At 40.1% G+C, this 24451-nt stretch overlaps 1 protein-coding gene across 1 annotated transcript in view; it reads right to left on the reverse strand.

The window, feature by feature from the left end:
- CNTN1 (contactin 1) overlaps nucleotides 1-23962 on the reverse strand; it is a 250194-nt gene extending 226232 nt beyond the window's left edge. The window contains exons 1-2 of the mRNA XM_065692968.1: nucleotides 23916-23962; nucleotides 19214-19263 (exon numbers count right to left, since the gene is read on the reverse strand). The gene's annotated coding sequence lies outside the window, so the exon portion shown is untranslated. The remainder of the gene's footprint in view (nucleotides 1-19213; nucleotides 19264-23915) is intronic.
- Between the last annotated feature and the right edge of the window lie 489 nt (nucleotides 23963-24451).

The raw sequence follows: 24451 nt of genomic DNA on the forward strand, positions 1-24451 counted from the left end.
CCTCAAGTTATTCCACATCATTTTATTAGCTTCATGAGTTCTGTAAAATAAATCCCTAGCTTAGCGATCTAATCTACTTCAACTGAACTACACAGCAAAAACCTCCCATTAATTCGGGAGAGAAGATTGAAATCATGCATACCAAAGCACGCAACAATTCCAAAGAGATTATGTGCTCCAAAACTGTATTTATGATACTATGAAGTACAGCGGGCCATTCGGTTTTGTTTGGAGTGGTGGGGTGTTTTTTTTTTAGTAATCACTATATACAGGAGCTGACAAAAAGCAGCTTATGAAACAGAAAATTCGTAAGGCATAAAGTTTACTTGGCACTACTTGGGAATGACTCAAACAGCACACTATTCACACATAGGGTATTAAGAAAAATAAAGAAGAAACGAAAACCCCAACTGTGTTTGTAAATACATGTTTTCAGTGAATTTGAAGCAGCTGAGACTTACACAGATAGTAGACAGCTTTACTTCCAAGATGAAAAACTGTCCCTTAATGTAAGATTATTTTAAAGCAGAGAAGCTGTTCCTAGGAAGCTTCTAGGAATATGTTCGATATGCTCTGCTATAGCAAGAGGTAGATCCTACAGGAATCTTCCTTAAGGACAACTCCCCTTGGATCCCCTTCCCTTCCCCTGAAACACCTCCCATATTTCATCCAGTCTCTTGAAAGCTTTCCCATAGCCTCTCATAGCCTGAACTACCAGCGGGATAGTCCAACCTATCTACTGATGCCTGCCAGCAGATCAAACAAGACAGGTAACATCCTGTTTTGTTCATCTCAGGTCAAACATTTCCCAAAGAAAGTATGACAAAATTGGTCCTTCAGACACTCTACAAGAACTGCTGGCACACACAGATACTTATTAAAGCCAACTGTGCTATTTGCACATGGCAGAGCAGTGTCTAAGAAACCACTGCAGTCTGTCTGCAATCTTTCAGTCTTTGAGACAGATCAACAGCTTTCATTATGAAACAAAATCATATCTACAAATCATAAATGTTCTCAGACTGAAGAGAAGACATCAGTAACGTGGGTTTTTAACCCATAATCCTATTATTCTATTAAACAAGAAAGCAAATTATATTATGAAGGGATCATTTTTCACAACTATTCAAACCAGCAGAACAGCTCAAAGCAAGGCACACTATCATGCTGATATGCTCAGCGTTTCATTAGGAAGCATGTGTTTTAATTTCTTGCCATTTATGTGTGACAAAGAATACCAAATTTCTGTCCATTAGTGTGCTGCAACGTGTACACTGCTAGTGCAATATATGACTTCTAGCAAATGATATAGCTTAACACTATAACAAAATAACTTTATAACAAGTATAAAGTGATAACACACTCAAACTCACATTTAAACATGGTAGTGGCAGTCAATAAATACTAGCACTACTTACCATAGGTACATATCTACCAAATAATGCAACCACCAAAAATCTCTTGTCACACTTTTCACCTGGTTTCTCCCCATTGCCTTAGATTGGTTTAAAACAGGCAAATTGTCATTAAGTTACATGCATTTGCTTGCTCTCCATGCTGGAATACAGGATTAGCAGTATGCAGAAGTGTTTGGGCTTTTTTTGTGGATTTTTTTGTTGTTGTTGTTGTTTGGGTTTTTTTTTTTTTTTAAATCTTCAAATTCTTCCCCCTCCCCCCCAACAAGCTTCAATTATTGTGTTTTTGATTCTAAAATGCCTCTGGGTGATCAGATAAAAAAAAAAGCTGATGTTACTGTTTATGCAATGTGTTGACCCTGGCTGTATACCAGGTGCCTACCAAAGCTGCTCTATCACTCCCCAACTTGGCTGGACAGGAGAGAGAAAATACAACAAAAGGCTCACAGGTCAAGATAAGGACAGGGAGAGACCACTCACCAATTACCATCAAGGGCAAAACCAAACTGCTTGAGGAGATATCAATTTGATGGATGGACCACTCGGTGGATAAAGAACTGGCTGGACGGCCACACACAAAGAGTTGTGGACAATGGCTCGATGTCTGGCTGGAGACCGGTAACAAGTGGTGTCCCTCAGGGATCGGTGTTGGGACCGGTCTTGTTTAACATCTTCGTCGCTGACATGGACAGTGGGATTGAGTGCGCCCTCAGCAAGTTTGCCGATGACACCAAGCTGTGTGGTCCGGTTGATACGCTGGAGGGAAGGGATGCCATCCAGAGGGACCTTGACACGCTTGTGAGGTGGGCTGATGCCAACCTTATGAAGTTCAACCATGACAAGTGCAAGGTCCTACACCTGGGTTGGAGCAATCCCAGGCACAGCTACAGATTGGGCAAAGAAGAGATTCAGAGCGGCCCTGCAGAGAAGGACTTGGGGGTGCTGGTCGATGAGAAAATGAACATGAGCTGGCTTCAGTGTGTGCTCGCAGCCCAGAAAGCCAACCGTATCCTGGGCTGCATCAAAAGGAGCGTGACCAGCAGGTCGAAGGAGGTGATCCTGCCCCTCTGCTCTTGTGAGACCTCACCTGTAGTATTGTGTGCAGTTCTGGTGTCCTCAACATCAAAAGGACATGGAACTGCTGGAACAAGTCCAGAGGAGGGCCACGAGGATGATCAGGGGATTGGAGCACCTCCCGTATGAAGACAGGCTGAGGAAGTTGGGGCTGTTCAGCCTGGAGAAGAGAAGGCTGCGTGGGGACCTCATAGCAGCCTTCCAGTATCTGAAGGGGGCCTACAGGGATGCTGGGGAGGGACTCTGGGTTGCTCCTTCCTTCCCAGGGGAGGACTCCTCACACTCTTTTCCTGCTCCAGTGTCTTCCATGGGTGCAGCCCTTCAGGAACAGGCTGCTCCAGTGTGGGTCCCCGTGGGGTCACCAGTCCTGCAGCAAACCTGCTCCAGCACAGGCTCCTCCCTCCATGGGGCGACAGCTCTTGCCAGGAGCCCGCTCCAGCGTGGGCTTCCCACAGGGTCACAGCCTCCTTCAGGCATCCCCCTGCTCCAGGGTGGGGTCCTCCATGCGCTGCAGGTGGAATCTGCTCCACCATGGACCTCCATGGGCTGCAGGGGCAGAGCTGCCTCACCATGGGCTGCACCACGGGCTGCAGGGGAATCTCTGCTCCGGTGCCTGGAGCTCCTCCTGCCCTCCTTCTGCGCTGACCTGGGTGTCTGCAGGGCTGGTTCTCTCACAGATGCTCACTCCTCTCTCCTGCTGCAGGTTGTTGCAGAGGTTTTTTTCCCCTTTCTTAACTATGTTATCCCAGAGGTGCTACCACTGTCACTGCTGGGCTGAAGCTTGGCCATGGCTGGATCCATCTTGGATCCATCTTGGAGCCGGCTGCATTGGCATTGCTAGACACTGGGGAAACTTCCAGAAGCTTCTCATAGAAACCATCCCTGTAGCTCCCCGCTACCAAAAACCGTGTCATTCAACAAGTAAATACTCTTGTTGCTAGGTGACAATACACTATGGTGAAAATGCATCTATTTATTTGGCATGACTGCCAGATGGAGGATGTCAAATCAAAATATTTAAAATTTCTCAAGTTATAAAATCAGGAATGGCTGAAAATTTAAAATCTTTAATAGTATGTATTCACATTTATCTAAAACAAGCAGATGTATGATTAGTATCTTTTTGTTCACAAATTTAGCATTTGAAAGCATATTTGTCAGACACTCTTCTGCTCATCTTTTCCAAATGAAAGTGAAACATAAAACTATCCCTATGACAAAAATGGGAATAACTCATTATTTTTTTCAGTCAACTAATTTTTATTACTTTTATTTCCTAATTTTATGGCGCTTCCAGCTAAATCGCACAGGGACCCACAAAGTAGGTCTGTAAACAGAATTTAATGTCTCAGTGCTCAGTAGGACAGAAACATATTCCCAGTAAGCTGAACTAACATCATACCTATTGCTTCCCTTTTCCTAAAAATGGCAGGTTGGTTTTTGATTGTAAGAGAAATCTGAGATGCAAAAGGGTGTTTTTGATTGAAAGATATACTGAGTGACAGGTTTTTGAAGTTATTTCTAATGCATTCTTCCTAGAATTTACCAAGTCATTAAGATCTCTTTATAAAAGTAAATTCTTCAGACATGAATAAACTAATATCAATTCCACACCTTCACAGAAAATAAAAAGTCAGGGGCAAATCCCACTTTTGTTCAACCAGAATATACTCAAACTCTTGTTGAAACATCATCATCACCTCTTTTCTCATGAAAGGAAATCAAATCAAAATATATTTAATTTGACCTGTCAAACTCCTCCTCATGACAGTATCAGCACCAGCAAATGATGCCCTGAGGTTTCAATTCACTTTTCGATTACTCCATTTAGTGACAAACTCAAAACCAGAACATAAAATCTGACCTACTTCTTCCATCATAGACTTTTCATTCACTGCCTCTAGTGATAACTAGAAGACTGCTCTCCAGGGGCCACATCAGCATCTGAATCAGAGAGGGAATATCAGCACAATAACCAACTCTTAAGAGATAAAGCTGAAATTCAGTTCCTGAGAAAAGAACATACTTGCACATATTGTACAGACGACCATCTGTCTGAATGTGTCGATAGAGAATGCTCCTGTTTGTACAGCTACCAAAATCCTGGAACTCAGTGAAAATTAAGCATAATGAGTATTCTAAAACTACACAAAAACCCCTCCACCCAACAACCAAACAGCATTACTTATTAATTACAACTGAAACAGATTTTCTTGACGTCAAGCAACAGAATTCAGTAGACTTCCTCCTCCTCTGCATCTATGATAATTATTCAGACTTTGCTTACACCTGTCAATAGCTTTAAGTACTGGGAAAAAATGAAGAAACTGGGACTAAGATACAGTACGTCAAACCAGCATGCTAACAGTCCTCCATCCAAACATCTTAGGGCATTACTTAGTGTATTGCTCACATGATACACCACAGAAACCCGTATCAAATGGGTTCAAAGGAGACAAAACACTGTACCCAGAAAGATAACAAATACAAGCACTGTCTTTTAGGGATTATCTGGTGAGACTCTGTGCATGTCTGTGAGCTAAGCTAAGCCACAGGGACAGCTGAAAAGAGATAAATGACACTGGCACATAGTTTAAGAGAACTTGCTTTTAAAGGACCATTAAGATTTTCCTGTTCAGACAGTAGTTGTGGGGTCAGTGTGCTCTTCCTAATTCTGTTTTCTTTTATCCAGGCAAGGACTCAGAGTTCTTCTAAATTAAATGGAGCAGTCAGGTACTTCCATTAAAATATGGAAAAACACATTAAACAGCAAGGAGGTTGGCATTTTGAGAAAAAGAGGTTGGCATGGTTGAGCCTGTTTACATTTAAAGAAATATGACACTCAAAAGCAGGATAAAACCAGCCTCTTGCAGGGTGACTGCTCTTTGTCACCTTTCTCTTCTTCTACTGCTCCTTATCTGAAGTATTATGTTGAATAACTGATCACTACAAGGATTTTAGAAATCCTATCCTAACACACTTATATTTAATACAACCAAGATATTAAGGTGATTATTTCTACTTTTTAAGTAGGACACACCAACTTTTACAGTTTTCAGGAGCTTAACTTCTCAAAAATACATAATTACTCTCTGCTTTTTATCAAAATGAATTTATCGCATCTCTGGCAAGCAGCAGATGAAATCATCTGGGAAATTATAATTCATTCCCTTGATCTATTCAGGTATTTCATTATTCAAACTAACTCAAAGAGCCATGAAATAGGTATTCCAAAGCTGCTTTGAAAATGCTTTACTTTTTCCACCTCAAACCTTCCTCATTCATAAGCAACATATCCAATTCTATTCCAAATGAACAAATAACCTGAGTATGCAATTTGAAAATACAACACTACATCTCTTTATAAATTCACTTGCTGCACCTTAATGATTGCAAAAATCAGGACAAAAATCTTTAAGATGAATAACTCATACAAAAAGAGTTAGAAGAAAGCAGAGTGACTGCACTGAAATGAGGAATTGTGTTATCAGCAACCGAAGTTCAAAATATTGTAAAACTATAAAAAAATAAAAAGAAATCTACCAACAACCTTCTTCCTTACCCACTCCCAAATAGACTCAGCATTATGTTTGCATATCAATCAAGTTTAGAGGAACACAGCTACTATGTGGTATATGACAGCCACTACTTTTTTCCTTGAGATTCATTAAGAAATAACAATGTGAAAATGGTTGAAACACCTGAAAGCTTGGTCTTTACTCACACGGTGGCTCTCTGGGTACCCACCCCACTGAGCTGGAAGACAGGGAGCAGAATGAAGCCCTCATAATCCAAGGGGAAATGGTTAATGATCTGCTACACTACTGAGTCACACACAAGTCTATGGGGCCAGATGGGATACATGCAGGGGTGTCAAGAGAGGTGGTGGACGTGCTCACCGAACCACCTTCCATCATTTATCAGCAGATCTGGCTAACTGGAGAGGTCCCGCTTAAGGGAAGACCTTATTCCTCTCTGCAACTACCTGAAAGGTGGGTGTTGATCAACTCTCTCAAGCAACAGGTCATAGGACAAGAGGAAATATCCTCAAGTTGCACCAGGGGAGGTTTAGATTGGCTATTCAAAAAACACTCCACATAAAAGGTTGTCAAGCATTGGAAAAGGCTGCTCAGGAAAGTGGTTAAGTCACCATCCCTGGAGGTATTTAAAAGACATGCAGATGTGGTGCACAAGGACATGGTTTAATGGTGGACTTGTCAGTGCTACATTAATGTTGGACTTGATCTGAAATGGCTTTTCCAACCTAAAAGATTCTATGATTCTAAAATAATTTTTACTTACTATGAACTGAAGTATTCAAATATTTATATACATAACATGTCAATATTAACAGTGGTAACAAATTCAAACTGCTTACATTACCATAATCATACAAAACAGAAATGGAAACAAAGGAACATAAACACAGACAGTAATTTCCTGTGAGAACACAGTTTTTAGTTAATTTTAATTAAAACTAATTGTCTAATTGACTTGCAGGTTCTTAGAAAATTATCTCAAGACTCAGAGTTATAAATATGCTATTTAAAAATACAGTTTAGTGCTTCCTAAACAACCTGAATTAGATTTTTTTAAAGAACAAATGTAATTCACAGCTCACTGCAGAGTTACAAACTATGGAATGCCTTCATAATTACTGAACTCTTCATCACATAAAATTGGCAACCCCATATAGTGAAACCACCAAGTGAACACTCTGCAGCCAATATGCTCGAAGCTACATATCAGAGCCAAATGAAATATTCAGGTAATTAGGAGTCTCAAAACTAAATTAATACATCGCTGTATGTTGCAGTCTGTATCTAAAGGATATATGAAATGCTTATGCACCCGGATACCCAAAAGCAGGGAAATAACTGACTTATACAAAGGTAAATCTAACTACCTTGACACCCAATGCCAACAGTCATGAGAGATTCAAGTTTTTAAAGAGGTGAAAAGCACAATCTAAATTTATCCACATTCTGAAGCATTTGAGATGCCTTTAGGAAGCACCAGAAATAAAATGTATTAGATAGGAAGCAGCATTTAAAAACTCTTTTTTCAAATACATTATTCCACTTGCAGCCAAATCAACATATGCAACAGAGCTAGTGAAATGGCTTTAGCAAAGCTATAAACTTAATTGCATCCTTGTTCTACACACATATCCATAGAAATCAATAGGATACTACACTGAAAAATGTCAGAGAACATCTGACGGGATATGGCCATTATATGTTCTGTAGAATCTACTGGCAACATTGCCGAAGAACATACATAGGTACCTACACCTTCAAGCAGCTAAGAGTATCCCCTTACAGCCTACTGTCTTAGGAGAGGGTTTATGTATTGTTCAGGCACATAGAAACATAATATATGACAAGAATTTTATGTAGTAAAAGTAGCTGATGGAACAGTATTGAATAGCATTAACAGAACTGTAATTTTAGTGCCCTTACATTTCCAGGTCAGGTCTTGCAGAGAACAAATAGTACTTCAAGAGCTGTCCAATTAATAGCAGCTAAAAAGCATAATTAATCTACTTTTCTGTGGACAAAATCCGATGTTATGTAAATGACTCCTCATCTTCAAAGTTGTCTGCAGATAAAGTTCATTAAAATCAGTTTTATGCCAGTGCCACTCCCCTGATGTCAGCTAAATTATTCCCAATGCATAGTTCCACATGCGTGATTAATGTCAGATCTAATAACCAGCTAATCACAGTGGAAATCCATAATGCTTTCTCCTATTTCTTTGCAGGAATTACAAAATCTGCAAAGGGTGCGCTGTACTTTAAAGTTATGGTAAACACTAGATTTAACGTCTTTCCATTTTCAGCCTCAACTGGAAGGTTTCACAGTAACACAAGCTTCAAGAGCAGAATTTTGAATTATAAAAGTCTGATAAGATGGGAAAAAAGTTATTAATGTTTTTGACTGAGAAAGGGGAAGGACAATCTTGCAATAAACATGGCCACTTCTGCAGAAATTATTCCCTTTTTGCCTTTGGAATGGCACAAAAGAAGTTAGATAAAATTGTCATGAAATGCATTTGATGTAACATGTTTTTCATTACTTTCTTGTAAGAAGTAGAAAATGGGATTGAACTTGGTCTCAGTGGAACAAAGCACAAACTCTCCATAGAAGTACATTAGAATACAAAAAGAACAGTCAAAACTCAAACTGACAACAGTTCCATTCCAGATGTAAAGCTAAGATTGAAAGACAGTTCAGATAAATGTTTCACGGGTCATTCCCTGCATTTCCCACTGCAGTTTCACACTGAAGCACCAGTTGTCCAAGAGTTGCATTGTCATAAAAACCCTGTCCCTGGGTGTTTCTGTAAATGGGCACTAGAAACGCAGATGAGTAACAGCCACCAGCAACCAGAAGGCTAGAAAGAGCAAATGTACACGACAAGAAGGGTGTAAAAGTTATGGAGATTTGTCACCCTGTTGCATTTAAGACACGAAGGAAGACCCAGAGTCTGCCGGGCATGCATACGGCCACCAGTTCCAACAAAGGGCTACGCAACTCAGACCACATCCAAGGTGTCAGTGGCAGCCGTGTGCTGTCAGAGGCACCAGCACTGCCTGTGCTGCTGAGGAAACCAGGGACCCTGTGAGGGACTCTGCACGCCTGCCTGCAAGGCACTGCAACACCAGTGCAGATCTCCCGTGTGATTAGAGAGCTGGGCTGGCCTCCACTCAGGTGACTGTGAGTGGCTGTGTGTGACAGTGCACCCACAGGCACAAGAACAGTGGGAGGGAATAAGCAAATGCCCCATCCTAACCATTATCTGCTTTTAATAACACTGGATTGATTCTATTCATAATAAAAGCTTAATTAATAGAAGTTGTTCTAATAAATTTTCACTGGAATCTTACTCGCTCCTTAACTCAGGGAAAAGAGAATTTACAAGCACGTTTAGATGCTTTAAATGAGATCAGGACCCCATCTTCTATACACCCTGACATGAATTACAATACCTGCAGAATAATGTATTTTTTTAACACGTGTGGTTTTGTTCTTCATATGATTTATGCTATATTTGAAAATATACCTAAAAAAATGCTTTATTAAGACCTTTCTCAAGAAGGAAATGTACTACAAACTCCTAGACATTATCAGCTCAGATCTTGTATCTGATGCATGAAGGGACACCTTTAGGCTCACCGAATGTCAGATTTCTGTGGATTCTGTAATTCTGACTTGAAGTGCAATGCAATTTGTACCCATACACACTGCCAAAACCTTAATAACTGTTAGAAGGAAAATATACCTTGAAATGTCCTTCAGCAGTAAAATCCTGCAAAACAACTCACCACGAACTCCACTATTGCTCCATTTAAAAAATAAAAAAATTAAATAAACAACCAAAGTAACTCATATTACATACCCCTCATTGCTAAATCATCTGTGAAGTCTGAACTGGCAACACTCCCAAGAACTGTATTCATCAATACATTACTTTTTCTGAGTAATTAACAATCTTAAAAGTGATATTAAAACACAGATGTACTATACAGTATATTTACAACACAATATGTAAAATATAAACAAAGTAAGTTGCTTAATCGCTGTATCAACGTTTTATTGTTAAAAGGGGGACAGGTGTCTTCTTTCAGATAAATAACACTGATTCTCTAACTCAAAGTAGCAACTGTCATATAGGCTTAAGAGGAGGGAACAAAGTATTGACATCAAAGTTGTCTACAGTTAGAACACGAGACACATTAAGTCAGAGAGTGTTACAAACAGAATGTAGCATTTGCTGATACTATTTTTAGGATTAATCCTTTGCAGTCAGCAACATACATAAGTACATTGGTTTAAACAAAAAGTAAAGACTTGCATTTATTAGAAATTCCTAAATGGCTTCAAATACAAATATTATATAAAGAACAGTTATTAATCTGCCACAATAATCATGTATTTCTTGAAAGAAAATCCCTTGTACCATGCATTTAAATGAGGACGCCAAGATATTCCTGTGCTTTCCACACATGCCTTAATGTTTTTAACTACAGCATTTTCACTTTCAGTCTTTCACCAGGTTTCTTTACCTGCTTAATGGACCTTATTATTGCTATTCATACAAAGTATGTTTGTACAGCAGCCTGGTCCTGAGTGACGCACATAGTGCTTCCTCAAAATTAATTTGTAACATATTCACATACTCCTAATGAATCATCTTAGTGATAGAAATAATCTGCAACAGTATCTCAGAATAATATTTTCTCCTCTAATCAGCAGCAAGAGAACTTTTCTTCCTCACCTTCCAGTAAGCAGGAAGAAAAAAGGAGCAAAGAATCATTTTTTCAAATGCATGGCATAGAAATGCTACTTTTAATGGGGGGGGGGGGGCACGGGCAGGAATGAGCCATTCTCTGTATAACTGCAAACTGGCTTTTTTTTCCTTGGATACGATTATCACTTTTCATTCATTTCACACAGGTACCCCTAAAGTTTTTCCTAACTGGCACCACTTTAACTTTCAAACATTCTTAGCCTGGCTTCCAAAATGACAGTTGAGATGTCAACTCTTAGTTGGTTCAGCAAGACACAAGCCATTCTCAGGACAAGTACTTTTTCCTCCTGCTGCCTACATGTATGCATTCTTTCTTGGAAAAAAAATGAATAATGGCTGATTTTCTCTGGAAAAGGAAAAGCAAAATAACTTGTCTTAAAAAGACTGTATTGTAGAAGAAGAGAAGGAGGCATTTCCTTGCCCAACTTCTATGCCAATTACCAAACTGTGCAGCTTACAGCTCTCACTTGTTGGAAGCTAGCACCTGCCAACTGTCACTAAACCAAGATTAAAAAGAGACACAGTAATGTTTATACACACTTCTGCAGTCAGGATTAACAAACAAAACCCTCACTATTTGCAACTGTCTATAAAAACATAAGAGAATATTTCTAAAAGTCTGCAACAAATATGTCTGCTTTTATATCACATTGAACTGAGAAAAGATTTAAACCCAAAGCTCTAGATGAGCAATTTAAGAAACTGATCTACAAAGGATTCCTTCATTGCTTTCAGCTATCTTCTGAGGCAGCCTTCTAGGTTTGACTGACTGAAAAACAAGAATACAGATGTTCCTACTCATCTACTTGCAATAATGCAAAACTGCAACTAAAAAGCCCACACTTGTAAGTGTCCTTTTCTTCCTACAAACTAACAAATACAAACCAAAATTAATTGACAGGCTATGATTCATCCCTCCAAAGTGGTCTAATTATACACAGTAAATCACAAATGCAAGCAAAAACATATGTAGTATGCAATGAAGTATATTGCTTAAAATATAACAACTCAACTACAAATACTTTAAAAACTGGGTGGTTTTTGCATGCAAAACTGAAAGGTTTTAAAAAACACAGTCCACAGTTTCAGTATATTCAATCATCAAGCAGTTTCTGGGATCATTTGGCTTGAATTAAATGTTCTGATTTTTTCTAACAAATCTTCACATAATGACTAAATATAATAGTCCTGCTATATTAATTTGCATCTTTGATTTGATTATGTGCTCCTGTACTCTACAAGAAAATGTGTCCTTTTCTGGCATCACGGTCGTCTTCATCTTTCTATATTTTTTTAGGATTTTTAGAGACAGCAGGCTTACAGTTCAAATTCTTAATTACGTATCACATTTCCACGTTATGTCCTGGGATCAGTTGAACCCATAATTGTGGCCAGGCAAACTTTCTGAGATGCTGCTGTTCTAAAGTTACTATTCAATTAACAGCAAACATGTTCACCTAGTCAGCTCCTCTAGTCTTGAGAGCCTTTGATGTAAGCAAAGCCTGAAAGACAACTACCTCTAAGCAGGCAGATAATTTCACAGGTAATTCTGCTCCAAATTCGAAAAATCTTGAAGGGCCTAACATGACAACTGCAGAAACACAAAAACTGGCTGCACTCCTACTACCTGCTGAAATCTGTTTAAGATTACTTTGTTTTTGAAACACAGTCAGTAAACTTATTAATGGTCCTAATAAAGACTAGGGCACAATCAGACTATTTTACATCATTCATGTGAATTTAAGCTCATGCAGACAACTTTAGACTGTACAGAACAAGCTAGGCAAATTAAGATATGTGTTTTCACACTCATTAACTATTACCTCCTCTGACCCAGCTTCCCATCGTTGCTTACCCCTAGAAGTGAGATCAGGTTTACTCACGGGGTTCTCCACAGATCACCAAGAGAACTTCCAGGATGAAAGCCAGGCTTCCAATTTTTAATGGGCCATGAATTCAGAGGGAAGCATGAGCACAAACAATACTAAAGCATTCAGTAACATTAAATTGTGCCAGGAAGACTAAATAACATTTAGAAATATTACCCAAATGCACACACTGGTATTTTTCATGTGTACTAAACAGATTCCCAGGCAAAACTCCCATAGAAGAGAATTAATGAAGTCAGAATGAAAAAGAAACCTGCTGCAAATTAACAGACATAAAGCCATAAAGTTAAACACACTTTTTATACAAGTGCTCAGAAATACCCTGAAGGATTGTTCTGTAGAAGCACAAGTGTGAGTTCTGAGAGGTTCCTCCAAACACCAAAGTATCATTACTCTATATTTCCGGTAAATGTCTTCAGCCAGAGAGTGTCCAGCCCAAAACTTGCATCTGGATGATAAAGGTTGAGGCCTCATGCTAACAGCTAATAAAAAGTCCTCTCATTTAAATCCACTTATGTTTAACTCTGAAAAGACCTTACTGAATTTTGCGTTCTGTGTTTCTGTGTTCAAAACTTTCAGATGAGTAAGACAAAGTGACAAGCAAAAAATTACTGGGAACATGTACTTGATTCACCTGGAGCAGGCAAGAATTTTAGCTCCTGGACTCTCTGGAATGATGACCTACGTTTTATGGAGGCAAAATGCTGGTAAAACAAGATTTCCAAAACTTAGTTTATTAGCTATAGAGATAACAAAATCATACAAAGGAAAATGTGTTTATCTCAGGTTACAATGTCTCAAAGTCAAACCGCTAAATAACTTCTATTTGGCTGCTTGCACAACCCATTAAACGGTGCACTATCTAGCTAGCACCCACACAACAAATGTTTATCCCTTTTATAAGAAAGATTCAGTATCTATCTATAAAAAAGGATTAATACCTCATTAGCCACAAAAAAAATCCTTTAAAAATGGGCCAAGAATTTGGAGTGCTTTAGTTTTGACAGTCACAAACAGATATCAAAACAGTTCTACCTAGAAGTGTGGTGACCTGAGCAAAGGGCTGTCTAGAGACAGTTGCCAAACCACTGAAATTAAAGTTATATTTCAAGGTGCTTCATATCCTTCACCGTACTTATATAAATCCACCATTTTTTCTTTAAGCTCATGGGCAAAGAATGTCTGAAAGCTAATTAGTTCTGTACCATAAGATAACATAGGTGCTTTTTGAATAATAACACAAAAGTAAATTGTGACACGCTCCCATTGGTATATTAGAATTTTTGACAGTGGCCAAAAAAGCACGTATATTCCTTCCACATTTTCCTTTCTTCTCTCATCACAGCAGTACCAGTACACATTAGCATAGATGTGGAAAAGGAGTGCTTGGTGTTAAGTGGGGTTTCTTGTGGGGTTTTGTATCTTTAGGGTTTTTTTAAAAACAAAAACAAACAAAAACCCCACACATGGGACACCTTAGTGACTATTTGAAGGCTTTATCTAATCTTTGTCAATTTAAATACTTAGAGTTAGTAACATTGCCAAGGATAAGGTCAGCTAACAAACAGCTAAAAAATAGCAGGCAACAAAAGCTTGCTATATAGTTGTAAATAAAATTCAGGCAACATGTAAGTACATGGCAATACACTGAAGTACAGCTCTTTCAGAGTTGTCCTAGTTAAAAAAAGAAAGCCTAAGCCTCTCTGCTTCCTTCCCATATATGCATAGGCAGTCTGAATTATATGAAGCTCTATGACTTCAGACACAAATGTCACATTGGACTGGAGTTAATCACTCCAAAGAAAAAAGTCTTTCTATCTTTTGAACCCTTCAAATAAGATCTCACAAAATGAGACAAAACAGGTTTTATGGTTCAGCCGCATTTAAGACTGGGTCAGCTGGTCTGTACAGAACGTATTAGAATAAAAGAATGTGAGCGGAAATGGGAACAGCTGTGCTTTATCACAAACCTGGGGCTGTTCTAACTACAAAACTTTCTTTATGCCCTTAAGTTTCTGTAAGACTGTCATTCTGAACAGCAAATTCAAAACTCCCATTTCCACGAAACCAAATACTTGGTTTAGCTGGATTTATCTTTTTCTGCGTCTCACCTATATATAAAAGTACAACCTAATCTTTCTTCTTCAGACTTTCCTACATGCCCCAGAAATCACATTCTATAATCACACAGCCTAATAGACGAACCTGCAAATTGCTGGTAATGAAAATGCAATAGAGTCTTTTTCATTCAAAACCCTTTAGTCATCTCAAGTGTTCTTAACACAGATAGCCATCACATTAAAAACAAAAAGGCATTTAATATTTTTAAACAATTATCCACTCCACTATTGCAGAGGAAGAGTTTTCACTGGTTTTGCTCCTGATTCTTATTCAATATGATTTTAGCCAAGAAGAGGAACAGATACTTCAGTTAAAGAAAATCCCTCAAGTAATGACTCATGTTTGCATATATTGGGGAAGGTCTCCAGAAGAATAAAAAGCACCCATTACCAAGTAAGTGTACTTTATTTTTCTTGTTAATGTCATTAGTACTATGCAAATAACTCAAAGTACTGTTTACAGTGACATTTTAATCATGCAATTAATAACTTCTAAACTCATTTCGTAAAAATCTCTCTACTTGAGATTATCTGCTGCCCTTTCCTTTCATTATTTTTGGGGTATTTCTTTTTCAGACCTTGATCTTCAGACAAATATAAGTGCAATGCAGAAAAATCAAACACCATGCATATAGATATGTTTATGTACATATACAAATACAATTTAATGTAATGGTGGCTGAATTAGGCTAGATCAATGTGTCAGATGACATTGTATTTTTTCCATTATGCATTTTTTACTATTTTAATTAGTTTTTATTGATGATTTCCAGATTCTTATTTTATAAATACCAGCTCCTAATACTATGCTTAAACAGACAAACTGTTTATAAAAAGACAAGATAAATAAGTTATGATTGGAATTATTCACCATATACTGCAATTTTTCACTTAATGAAGCAGTAAGTGTTGGAAAAATCTACTTTTTTATGGGGCAGATCAACATCAAGAAATTAAAGAGGAAGAGAACTATGCTGATGAGCCAAAACTCATTCAGCATTCCCTCCATAACTCTCAGGATAAGCTTTTTCTCCTACACTGACCTAAAAAAACCCCAACAAAAACAAATAAAAAAACCCCCACCAAACCCAAACACAACAAAAAACACACACAAAAAATAACCCAAAACAAACAAACAAAACCAAAAGAATCCCACCACCACAAAACCAAAGTATCCATCTGACCAGACCTAATGCAAAACTAAAATGGAAGATGCTTAAACAAAGTATAACTGAGCCATCACCCCAGCTGTTTGGAACCCAAGTCAGCTTAGCACTATTCCACTAGTTATTCTTTAATGGTTGGGGATTTTCTGCAATAGCTGGCACAGTTCTGATGTGTTCTATAAAGAGTCAAGAAAGAAATTAAAGCAATCTGAAAGAAATACATACATAATTTTTTAAGCTCAGATAATGCTGAACTTTCACATTAATCTGTCTTTAGTTCATGACTTTCCAAAACAACCCAGGACAGTCAAGCTGTAGTATAATTTCCCACTGTGATGGCCTGATTCTGCCTTCTCCAGGAATATCACTGCTACATCTACTGTAAGTTGAAGAACTGGATAATTTTTTTTAAAACATTCGTATGCTAAATAAATTTTGAAAAATTACAGGGTCAGGAAAAGTCGGGGAAAATGTATAATAACATGCAGGAGCAAAGGGAGCTAAGAAAGTGAAAAGAAGCAGGGAAAAAGGAGCATTTCAGAATTTCTGGCTTCCCAAGATCTATTTCAACAGCAGCTGGTGTCCCTTGGAGCTCCTTTATAATGAAAATCTGTAGTGGAAACTGTTCAATATTCTAAAGTTCATTTTTATGAAAGACCTAAACTGTAGACAGCTGATGAAAGGAGAGTTGGGCTTCTGGCAACAGTACAAAAAAGCGATGGCCTTATTTGTCACAAGGAATACAGAACACAGAAAATGCATATTTCTGTCTGCTGTCATTTATCTTAATCTTCATTATTCTCTTTTTGCTTTGATAAAAAATGTTCATAATGAAAAAATGTAATACTTTAGCTGAAAGTCTTACTGGCAACAGCAGTGAGTCTTCTGACTTCTAGAAACAGCAAGCCTTATCAACAGGTAAGTTACTCTACCAGGCACTTTTAGAAGTTCACTAATAATGGTTGGTAAAGGAAGATACAGTTTTGATCTTCAACATAGAGGCATTTAATTGCTTTTCAACATCATTTTAAGTCTAACCAGTGAGTAGCTGGCAAGACAACTGACCGCCTTTATTGAAACAAAGTCAGCTTTATTTCAGGTTTCAAAGAAAGCATACTAGTTGGAAATCCAACTATCCAGAAGGAAGTCTTCATTAAGTCTTAATTATTTAGGGTAAAGGCTGCTTCTATTTTCTCATGCAAGACGCAAAGTAAATTACTTTACTTCTCCTAAACTGTGATTAGGCTTGAACATGGAAAGCCTGAAGGACAGAGAGTATATAAACAAAACTATACTTGAAAGATTAATTTATTATATCAACAGAATCAAGATAGCTTTTAAAAAAAGAAATGTATCCATCACTGCATCAGCTATAACCTGAATTATAAAAAAGCGTTCCCAAAAATCATTTGGTTTAAAGAACATAGAAATTTAAAATTACAAGGACTTATTTCCCAGTTGTGGTAAATCCAAAATTCCCCATCTCACTGCAGCTGACATGTTAAAACCATCACTCTCCTGTTGTCCTATCACTCTGCTGGAGACAGGACACCTAGTTATCTCCCTCATTCAGCAAGCACTGATAATTCCCAGAAAGATTAGCACCTTAACTAGGTACAACATTGAGACAACGTTAACAGCCTGCTCACTTACCAACATCCGGTGTACGTTTTAAATACTTACATTCAGATTGTGTGAGATTTCGTTTGGAAAATGTTAAATAATGTAAATCAGCTGTATTAATAAAAGTGATCCTCTCTTCTAATGGAACTGAAGAGGTATCATTACTGAAGTACTGCAAAGCATTACAACCTACCCACATTAACTGACCAAGCTACTGAATCCTCCTATTATCTCCCATAAAACAGACTTATAATACAACATCAAGCCTACCTAATGCACACAGCAAACTAGTGGTGCATTTAAATACAATTACCAATGAAAACTACAAAAAAAAAATGAATGCAATATCTGACGTTACATATTTTATTCAGACACTAAATATTTTGCCTGTTGGCACAGCTATCCTTCCCCTTTCAGGAAGTACTGTTCAGACAGTATATTGATGTTTCTCCCTTTTAGAGAATGACAGGACAAAGTCATAGGATAATCCATGTTGTAAGGGATGTCAGGAGGTTTTGTAGCCCAATCTCCTGCTTAAAACAGGGTCAGCTAAGACATCAGATCAGTTGAGCCAGGGGTTTTATCGATTTGAGCATTGAAAACTTCTAAAAGGGAAACTGCACAAGTTCTCTGAGCAACCATTTCCGATGTTTGACTGTACATATCAACATCTTGCCTTGATTTTTACAATTTATATTTAGCAGTTGTTAAGCTGAAGTGCATTACTCAAATTTATGGGTAGGAAAAACAATTTCCTGCAGAAACTAATACATGCCTCATATCTTTGCATATTGGCTTGACCAGGAATCAACAGCAACTTACAGTTACACTTGTGTTTGACTATTTTGCTAAACTACAGAAAATTGAATTGTCTGTGGTAAAGCAGGATGTTTCCAATAAAACTATAAAAAGAACATGCATCCCATGACTAAATTATGACCTTTGTGCTACAAGTTAACCTTTTCTATGGTAACAACAGATAATCTGGCCATTATGTGTCAATTATAAAAGCATTGCATAAATAAAAGCAAAGAACTTGTCAAACATGTATTTATATTTCTTCTTTTCAAACTGCACTGTTCATATGACATCTTAAGAAGATCCTACAAATATGAAAATGTTTTTCCACACTGCCTCACATTAATTTTAATATTCAGTCTGTGGTACAAACCATAGCTCGTCCGTGACCCTCATTTCAGACATGAGAGCTACTAAGCTATTGCAGATAGTATTTTTATCACATCAAAAGGACTACCTTATACAAATCAAATACTATGTTGCAGTGGTAACTCCAACAGTCACAGTTTTATTCAGATCTCAATTCAGTGAGAGGCTTACATCTTTTTGCAAGTATTTCTCTAAAGTAGCTGTAACAAAACCCTAAATAAAATGGAAAAAACCCCAAACAAAAACACCCCAAAAAGCAAACAAAAAACAACACCCCAAGTTATAAACCAAAGCAAACCCATCTGTTATTTACCAGCCCAGAACCCTCCAAAACTAAGCAGAGCTAAACAAAAATACAGTATATGCTCCAGTCAGAATTGCTGATGTCCCTTCAAAATTAGGACTGTTTAAGTTGCTCAGCATTTCTAATGTTTATTACTACTTACAACTTTGGCAAAGTCACTGTCCTGTCAGTCCTTGCTTTCTGCCAGTGCACCTATAAAAAAGAAATTGAATTTGTGTTTCTATTTTCAAACTTTAAATGTCAATTTTTAAAAAAATTGAATTCAATTTTTTTTTTAAATTTGAGTTCTAATTTTTTTAAAAGGAACAATGGAGGAAAGACACATCATTTTTTTCTTCTTTCCTCAAAAGCATCTTTTTACTTCAAAAACTTCAGTGACTATGGTTTGAAGCTGTTAGTATAGCCAAGCTTTGAGTTAACACTATGATCTTTACTGTATCTCTAAAACTGTACCAAAACCTAACCAACTAATTAGAAGAAACTACTGTGCCGTTTCATTGCAGAAGAACAAAAGTGACTTTACAGTCTATCAAGAGTGAGACCAATGTCAGGTAAAAGCACAGTAAAAGTGGAGACGGGAAAGACAGTAGACTGGACAGATATGGCAAATCAAGACAAGAGAACTCCTGGGAATAAAGAAAAATAAATAGAAGGAATGCTGCTGAAAAGGCAGAAAAAGCAAGGAGAAATGGGACTGGCTGAGACGAGAAGCTAAGACAAATTTGGAATAGTCAAGACCATGAACACCTAAAAAATGAAGACTGAGACTGGCTACAGGTGGATAAGGATGCATATAAAGCATGAAGCGAAAAGGACTGTGCTTGCAGAAGAGTGGGAAAAGAGTCCTCATTCACCATGATACATTTTCTCTAAAACCTAAACAGTAGAAAGGACTTGAGCCTGTCACCACTTTTCCACTATTAGAAGTACCTGTGCAAATGCACTACAAACCATGACATTCCACTCTACCCCTGGTGTATAAAAGGGACTGCATGCTCATAATGCCATCACTCCAAGCTAGAAGTTCAAGAGCTTTTGCAAAGGAGTCAGCTTTTCCAATCCCGTTGATAGCCATTGTGGGTTCAATACAGCAACACAAGAAGAAATTTACTTTGAGAGCTGAAAATTTTCTGTTTTCTTGGTTTGTTTGGGTTTGGTTTTTTTTTAATTCCCTTAAGTTTAATTTTCTAGGTTTTAAGAAAATACACAGGGATATGTACGTGCGTTTTACCCCACAGACAACATGAAAGAATATTATTAAAGTTACTAAATCAGCCACTCAAAAGTTGTAAAATGACAAACACCATTGTCTCTGTAACCATAATTCACTTCCCTTGAGTATGTCCATTTTTTATACTATTTAAGTAAACATGTACTACTTCTTCAAACTTACCTCTCCTCGTTTAGTGCACGGGATGAGCATGCACAGAAGATGATACAGAACCTAATGCAGGTAGGACTCTTGTCTTGCCTACTGAAGAACAGGAATATGTGTAGTGAATGAGGCATGGCTTGAAGAAGGAAAAAGGGACACTGGCTCTGTAATATGTCGCAATGATTCAAGTCCTCCCTTCTGTGGCTTCCCACATTCTTCTCACTGTCATGCACAGCATTTAACCCCAAATTTCCCTAGTTTAACTATGAATTCACTGTGAATTTCTCTTTCTCCCACCTACTCTGTATCAAAATTCACAGATGTGTGGAGTACTCAGGATTTACTAAAAGCAACGGCAGTTGTAATTTGAGCAATCATATTTACAAGAACTGCAGAAATTTCAAATTTGATACCAAAAATGAATTAATACTTTTCACCTGACCCTCTTTGTTCCTCTGTTCACTATCTGTAAAAGTCTTGTCTCATCTTAGATAGCGTTTGGTAAACTAATGATTATTTGCAAGGCATTCTGATCACAGGATGATAAGTGCTTTAGCAAAGTCCATACAAATGTTATCAGTTCTGTCTTCAAAGCAGAGCCGAGTGGTGTGGTGTAAATAAATTATGGGCTCACACAGTGATCAATGAAAACTACTGAACTGTGTTAAGTGAGCTCCATCCATCCCATGCACTGAATGAGGCAGGGCTCCCGTAGAAAAAAGATATTACGTGATCATGTAGTTAAGACTGTATAAGAAAAACATGCTCAAAAAGTCATTTAGAAACTCTTTGTTCCATAACCTTAATATTGTGGGAATTCTTCTACAGAAGGTATTTAAGGTACTTGATTTAACAGAATCTTACATCAAGTAAGTTCTCTGCATTATCATGCAGCCAGGTTGAGGCTGCATTACATTTTGGTGTCTATCAGAAGTAAAACTGGATATCTCTTGGTTTAGAACAGCACTGTAGACAATACAAACATGGACAAGGACAGGAGTGTTTTGTTTAGCTGCTTATTTTTACTTTTTGCAAAATTCAAGGGTGGAAAAGGTGTATTTTGATGCAAAGTCAACTATCACTAAACACAAATACAAAAACTAAGCAACTGATGTTGATAATACACATTCAAATGTAAAGAAACAAACAAAAGCTCCTGCCCTGGGTTTAGCAGTAGCAGTCATTTTAATCCTTCTTAGTAGCTGGTGCAGCGCTGTGGTTTTGACTTTCAGCCTGGGAACAGAGCAGATAACTCTGATGTTTTTAGTTACTGCTCAAATGCTTAGGCTGGCCAAGTACTTTCTGAGCCTCATGCTCTGCCAGAGAGGAGGGGAAGCCAGGAGGAAGCAGAGACAGGACACCTGACCCAAACAGACCGAAGAAGTATTCCATACCACAGCACGTCATGCCAAGGATGTAACAGAGAGTTACCTGGAAGGGCTGGGGCACTGCGGGGTTGGACGAGGTATTGGTCGGTGCTCGGGCGGGCGGGGTGGGGCGAGTTATCGGTTGGCGGGTGGTGAGATGTTGTATTCTCTTCCCTTGTTATTTCCTTTATCATTATTATTATTGGTGGTAGCAGTAGTGATTTGTGTTATACCTTAGTTACTAAACTGTTCTTATCTCAACCCGTGGGAGTTGCATTCTTTTCATTCTCCCTCCCATCCCTCTGGGAGCAGGGGGAGGGCAAAAAGGGGGGGAAATGAGAGAGCGACTGCGTGATTTATGGCTGACTGTGTTTAAACCACAACAGCTCCATACTACCAACAGGCTCCTGCAACATTACTTACTTATTTAAGAAAATTTGGTCAATTATTAATATTTATACAATGTGGGCAAAAGATCATCCTTTTACAGGGATTGGTACAGTAACTGCACTACAAGAGCTACATTTAAAAGTTACTCATTGCAGAAGAGAAAGGAACTGAGAATTTTTATAACTTTGGGTTATTTCAGAAAGCTCTCCCCTGCTCTTATGCAATTTCAAGTTGTGTTCATTGGTTTTTACTGGTTTAAAAGTAATTTTATACCAAAGACCAATACCAAGTAAAGTATATTTGTTAACACCTCCTTTGATACAGCCACCTCTGCACGGGCGGCTGCAGTTTTAGGCCTTTTTTTTTTTTTTTTGGCTAACTTGTACACACCAATAATTACATACTGGTTTATTTTTATATCCTTGAAGACCCTTTAAATATTTTTTTCATGTGCTTTAACGCAATAACCACTGAAAACACTGGTAGCTCACAGGTCATAGTTTACTTTCATTACTAAATGGAGCATACTTGATGAACTGCGCAGATAATCTCCGGTAGGTTTTATAAGCAGAGTTAAACAGCGCTTCATAGAGTGGACGGAACTGCTGAAGAGCCCCTTACTCAGCTCGCAGCTGAGGCACAGCATCACGGGCTCGCCCAGTCCCTTCAGGTGATTTTCTTTTCAGCAGAGCACAGCCACGACAGTGTCCGCAAGTGGTATTTCTGTTCTCACCAGCAGGTGTTACTACAGCCGCCCGGAATTACTGCCTTTTACGGGAAAGTGACACACACAAGAAGCGCAATCAGCATTTCACAAGGGGAAAACAAAGTGAAATACTGTTATTTCTGCTCCAAGAACGTGTAGTGAAAAAAAAAACCCCAAACTATCCCTTTCTAGCTGATCACCATTAGATACACTCCAAACGCGAACAAGCAGATGAGCCTGGCTGCCTCTGGGCGTGATGCTCTAGCAGACAACCCGCGCGGCAACAGCGCTCCTGAAACGATGCGCTGGAAGAACGCGGTACCGATACATCTTTCCACACGCCGCCAAAACGCACAGGTACTCCAGCAGGAGCCAAAGACACCGGGAACACGGTTTTCCCTGCGGCCGGCGGAGCTCGGCAGCCCGCGGCTCCCCCCGCCGACCCCGCGGTGGCGACGGGACCGCATTCGCGAGAGGATTATCCGCGGAAGGCGTCCCACTTTCGGCAGCCCGGCGCGGGGCGGGCGGGGGGCAACGACACGACACGAGCAATCCCGACTGCAGTGTGCAGGCGCCCCGGGAGGGGGCAGCTCCCCGCCAGCACCACCGCCGCCCCCGGCCGCCTCACCGGAGCGGGGCCCGCCGCCCAGGCCCGGTACCGCCCGCTGGCCGTGAGTGGGGAACGCGGGGCACTCCCGCGCCAAGCCGCGGAGCGAGGGGCCGCGCCGCCCAAAGCCCCCCATCGCCACCACCTGCCCGAGCTCCCCCGGCCGCACCGGTAAAGTTCACTCGCCGCGGCGGGGAGACCCCCCTCCGGGACCACCTGGGGCTGCCCGCTGCCCTCACAGGAGGAGGCAGCACCGCCGCGGCTCTTACTCGCGCTTTAGAGCCGGATCCAGCTCCCCTCCAAGGGGGAGGGAGTGGGGAGAGACACGCCGCTGCGGAGCGAGCCGAGCCGTACCGAGCTGTACCGAACCGTACCGAGCTGTATCGAGCTGTACCGTACCTGTCAGCGCTGCCGCGCAGCCGCGCTGTCACCCCGCGGCGCCCCGCCTCGGCCGCGCACACCTGCGCTGGGCTCCGCGCGGCACCGCGCGCTGCCTGACAGCCGCCCTCGCGCACCGCGCAGCGCCCCCCGCCGCGCGCGCAGGGCCGCCGGGGCCGAGCGGGGCGCGGGGAGCGGCGGCGGCTGATTGGGCAGGGGTGATGTCACTCGTGCGCGCGCGCGAGCGAGCGCGGCCCCGGGGGGAGCCGTGACGGGAGAGGTGAGGGAGGGGGCGGCGGGAGCGGGAGCAGGTGAGGGGCAGCGCTGCGGGGCCGGCGAGAGGGCGGGGAAGGGGAGCCCCGGCCGGCAGCCCTGGCTGCAGGGAGGGCCCGGGCCCAGGGGGCTGGGGACACGGGACACGGGACACGGGACGGGCGGTCCCGTACCGCAGGGTGAGGGTGAGCAGCGAGGGCGCTCGGCACCGCCGGGCGCGGATGTCCCGGTAGCTGCCAGGCCGCCGGTGGAGCAGCACCGGGCGCTGTCCAGTGAGCATGTGC

Source organism: Lathamus discolor, chromosome 1 (assembly GCF_037157495.1).
Source record: "Lathamus discolor isolate bLatDis1 chromosome 1, bLatDis1.hap1, whole genome shotgun sequence".
NCBI classification, from domain to species: Eukaryota; Metazoa; Chordata; class Aves; order Psittaciformes; family Psittacidae; genus Lathamus; species Lathamus discolor.